Source organism: Echinops telfairi, unplaced genomic scaffold, assembly GCF_000313985.2.
Source record: "Echinops telfairi isolate 266 unplaced genomic scaffold, ASM31398v2 ScPeMD7_44;HRSCAF=162, whole genome shotgun sequence".
In the NCBI taxonomy this organism is placed as follows: Eukaryota; Metazoa; Chordata; class Mammalia; order Afrosoricida; family Tenrecidae; genus Echinops; species Echinops telfairi.
The window spans coordinates 13,195,519-13,200,859 of NW_022103942.1; positions in this window are offsets into that span (position 1 = coordinate 13,195,519).

Here is a 5,341-nt window from a genome sequence, read left to right on the forward strand (position 1 = left end):
ATTTTTTCTTCTTTTCCTTCAGGCCTATTGATACATCATTCCATTGTCTTCTTACCTGCATGGTTTGTGTTGAGAAATCTGAAGTTATTCTAATTGCTGACACTTTGTATGTAATTGTTCTTTTTTTTAATTAATCTTTTTATTGAGGGCTCGTTACATCTCTTATTACAATCCATACATCAATTGTATCAAGTACATTTATACATATGTTGCCATCATCAATTTCATAATGTTTTCTTTCTATTTAAGCCCTTGGTAACAGCTTCTCTTCTTTGGACCCTCATAGACTTTTGATAAATTATAAATTATTATTATTTTCATATCTTATACCACCTGCTGTCTCCCTTCTTCGATATTACTGTTGTTTGTCCCCCTGGAGATGGGGGTGGGGGGAATTATATGTCATTGTTGTTAGTTCCCCATTTCTCCCCCCACCTTCCCCTTACCCTCATGGTATCACTATTCCCATTGCTGTTTCTGAGGGTTTATCTTTCCTAGACTCCATGTGTCAAGAGCCCTTACCTATACCGTGTACATGCTCCAGTCTAGCCAGATTTTTTAAGCAGAACTGGGGTCTGATAGTGGCGGGGGGGAGGAAACATTAAAGAAGTAGAGGAATGTTGTTTGTTCCATCATTGCTGTGCTGCACCCTGGATTTCTCATTCTTTCCATGTGACCCTTCTGGGAGGGAATGTCCAGTTATCTACAGATGGGCTTTTGGTCTCCCCTCCTACCCCCATCATTTGCATCAAAATGTTTGTTTTGGGTCTTCTGAGGCCTGATCCCTTATCCTGTCAACACCTGGTGATCATACAGCCTGGTGTGCTTCTTACATATGGGCTTTGTTATTCCCTGATAGATGGCCGCTTGCTTAGCTTCAAGCCTTTAAAACCCCAGAGGCTATATGTTTTAATAGCTGGGCATCATCAGTTTACTTCACCAAATTTGCTTTTGCACCCATTTTGACTTAAGTGATTGTGTCGGGAAGGTGAGCATCATAGAATGCTTGGTTATCAGAACAAAGTGTTCTTGCATTGAGGGAGTACATGAGTAGAGATCCAATGCCCATCTGCTACCTTACTGCATAACATTTAAATGTATGAACATAGACCTATATCCCAATTGTTTTAAGTTAATGTATTTACATATATGCATGCCTAAATTTATGCCTCAATAAATGTCTTTTGCCTCCTAGTTCTTTCCTCTCTTTCATTTTACTTTCCTCCTGTCCCACTATCATGTTCGACCTTCATTCAACTCTTAGTACTTTATCGGCTATATTGCACGTGATCCAACCTCATTAAACATTCTACCGCTTCCTCGCCATTGATTTTAGATCTCTTATTTTTCCCTTGTCCCTTGGTTTCTTGGCTCTCTCCTCCCTTTCTCCTAGAACCTCCTCTCCCATACCCCACCAAAGCTGACGGCCCCATTATTTTCTCCTCCTGGTTGGTTATCCTACCTATCGTATTTGGATAGACATAAGAAAAAAAAAAAGAAATATAAAACGGAAAAAGAGAAAAGAGAAACACACACACACACACACACACAAACCCAACCCTATAAATACTTCCAGGTCTGTCTGTTGACCCTTCTGAATATTTTCCCATCTTGGTCTAGTGAAGTGCCAGGCCCTGCCGACCTATTCCAAGCTCTGTATTTGCGATTCCTCAGATAAGTCATTGTTTTGCTCCCCTTGTTGTTTTGCTGTGCTCCCTTCGCATTTTGCTCAAATGTGCATGGGAGCAGGAGCGTCAGACTGAGTACAATTCTTATTCTGTGTCTTCAGTGCTGTCCCCTGTAGCCCTGTGGGTTTGTGAGGGTGCATAATGTATTATCGTGGGACCAGCCCTGCAGTCCTCTCTGTGCATTGACTCTTCTGAGTAGGAATGTTGTCCTCAAGGTTTGGTAGACCAGGTTGAAGTTCTCTCTCTCTCTCTTTCTCTTTCCTTCTTAATTTGCTCCCATGTGGTATGGTCAGACCCACCACTTTCCCCAGGCTGTCTCTTCAGTGTTGCCTTTTGTAGTGAATTCTTCTGGGGATGGGGTCAACATAGATGGGACTGGAGCTGGCCCCACAAACCTATCTGTTAGTTTGCTGCTATATTCTGGTCTGTTGACCTTGAGACTTGGTGCCCTAGGTTGAAGTTTGGTCCCTTTCTCACTTTCCTGTGGAGACATAAACAATACCTACCCCTTGTGTGGGTTAGTGCCCTGTGTGCCCATTTTCTACATCCTCCTCCTGCCCTCTTTTCCCCTCCTTTTTATTTGGCTGCCTTATAGTGGTGAGAGTGGCGATATCAGGAGGGTGGCAATATCAGGAGGGTGGAGGGAAGGTGGAGTAGAAAAGGGGAATTGATTACAGGGATCTACATATAACCTCCTCTCTGGGAGATGGACAACAGAAAAGTGGGTGAAGGGAGACGTCGGACAGTGTAGTTATGACAAAATAATAATTTATAAATTATCAAGCGTTTATGAGGGAGGGGGATTTGGGGAGGGAAGGTCGAAAATGAGGAGCTGATGCCAGAGACGTAAGTGGAGAGCAAATGTTTTGAGAATGATGAGGGCAAAGAATGTACAAACATGCTTTACACAATTGATGTATGTATGGATTGTGATAGTAGTTGTATGAGCCCCTAATAAAATGATTTTTTAAAAAAGAAAGAAAAAAAAAGATATAGCGTCTGAGGTCTTAAAGGCTTGAAGATAAACAAGCAGCCATCATGCTGAGAAGCAACCAAGCCCACACAGAAGAAGCACACCAGCCTGTGTGATCACGAGGTGTTGAAGGGATCAAGTTTGAGGCATCAAAGAAGGAAAAATCATATCATTGTGTGATCACCTTCCTGATAAGATTGTGGAGGACAAATTGTGGCATAAGCAAGTGTGGTGAAGAAAGATGTTGCCAGACTATCAAAAGATATAGCGTGTGGGATCTTAAAGGCTTGAGGGTAAACAAGCGGCCATCTAGTTCAGAAGCATCAAAAGCATATATGGAAGAAGCACACCAGCCTGTGTGATCACGAGGTGTTAAAGGGATCAGGTACCAAGCATCAAGGAACAAAAATCACATCATTGTGAATGAGGGGGAGTGCAAAGTGGGGGCCCACAGGCCATTTGTGGACAACTGGACTTCCTTTAGAGAAGGGTCTCAGGGAGGAGACAAGCCAGTCAGGGGGCAGTGTAGCAACGATGAAACATACAACTTTCCTCTATTTCTTCAATGCTTCCTCCCCCAACTATCATGATCCCAATTCTTCCTTACAAATCCATCTGGACCAGAGGAAGTACACTGGTATAGATGGGAACTGGAAACACAGGAATACAGGGCAGATGAACGCTTCAGGTTCAGTGGTGAGAGGAGTGATACCAGGAGGCTGGAGGGAAGATGAGGTAGAAACGGGGAACTGATTACAAGGACCTCTTCTCTGGAGGTCGGTCAACAGAAAAGTGGGTAAAGGGAGACGTTGGACAGTGTAAGATATGACAAAATATTAATGACTTGTAAATTATCAAGTGTTCATGAGACGGAGAGGGAGGGGAAAAAAGGAGAAGCTGATGCCAGGAGCTCAAGTGGAAAGCAGATGTTTTGAGAATGGTGAAGGCAACAAATATGCAAATGTGCTTGACACAATGGATTGTGATAAGCATTGTAAGAGCCCCCAATAAAATGATTTAAATAAAAAAAGAAGTAAAGACTTGGATAAAAGTATTAATAATAAAAATCCAAAAAATAGTACTAGGGTAAGAAGCAGAAGAGCTGTTTATGTATGTTTGTTTGGGCTCTAAGCTTTACCCAGGACCTTTGTCTCTGATGTGGGTGCTAACTTTTGGTTTGACAATATGTTGAAGGACTAGAAAATAAGCAAAGTTAATTGAAAGTAAGAGTAATATAATAACATCCCCCCCTATCTTTTTATATTGGGAGTCCTGATTAAGCATGAATTATAAGAATAGTGCATGATTTGGTTTTAAAGATCCTAAAGGAATAGGAATAACAGAACACAGGTCAAAAATACCAACAAAAGAACAGCTAGGGCTCAGACCTTCTCCTGGGGGGAAATCAGGATTGCGTGGAGCAGAGTTCTTTTGAATAGTTCGGGCAGTTTTGGTAGTATGCTGTTGTGCAAACTTGTGGTCTTTTACAATGTCATGGTAGGGGGGAGATTAAGGGTAGGGGGATGATTTGGGGATCTACTATGGTTGAGAGTCCTGTATTCTTATGATTTGGGTTAATTATCTTCATGGAAGAGACTTCTAGTTGTTCAGGTCAGAGAGTGACAGAGGAGACCAAGTAGAGTAGGAGGAGCAGTGTCTATGCCAGTCACTTACCTAGGTGGTCTTGGAGGAAGAAATAGAGCAATAACCTACTCTGAGGGCAATTTGCTTATCTTAGTGGCACTAACCTGGGGCCAGTGTCATGGGGCAGCAGGTTATAAACTGGGTCTATCAAGTATGTGAGCTGAGATTGTCTTCTGGGCCCTGAGGCTTTTAGTCTCATGCTAAACTCCCTTCCTCTGTTTTTTAAAACTGCCTTTGCAGTTTCTACTTGCATCGTTATGCTAATATCTTGCTAATGGACTAAGTGTGTGTTATCTGATACTCAAAGAAGTTTCAAAAATAAAAAGTACTGGGAATGATCTGCTTTTCTGGGTGTCTTAAGATGGGAAGCCATGCATGCCTGTAACTCAGGGAGAGGGTATTAGTTTTGCTGAGTGGAGCTGGAGCGCTCTTAACTTGTGAGGAGAGTTAGCTTATTTACTATTACACCTTTTCCATTCTTTCCTGTAGAGTTATCTCCATGCAGCTCAACAGGCTGTGCTATCCCTGCTTTGGGAGAGGTAGAGGTGCAAGTGTATCAGACTGAAATTCCCTTAACTAGAGCCAAGAGCCAAGACTTTTTGTGATTATATTATCCCCAGGCTGGTCATATAGAGCTGTGTCCCTGTAGCTCAGCTGGACAGCCACCTTTGCTAGCTCCTGAACTGGAAAAAAATCAGTTGGGAAGGTTGAGGATCTGTGCTCTGCTGGCTTATGTGAGGTCCATGGCAAAGAGGAGTCTACCAGTAGTTGTTGCTGCTCTTTTATTTTAATAAATTTGTGTCCACTTGTCTTTATGCTGAAAATCTTGTGGACTGGAAGTGTAGTATACCCCTTTCCATTGCCCTTCTGCACTGTTTTCTGCATAGTCCCTCCTGTCTCTGATACTTGATCATTTCTTGCTGTGACTCCCCCATTTTTTCAAGAATAACCACTTTTTTATTGCTAATACCCTCTTTTTCAATAATGTAAATGGTGACTATACATAAGGATATCACAGATTGAATAAACAGGGATC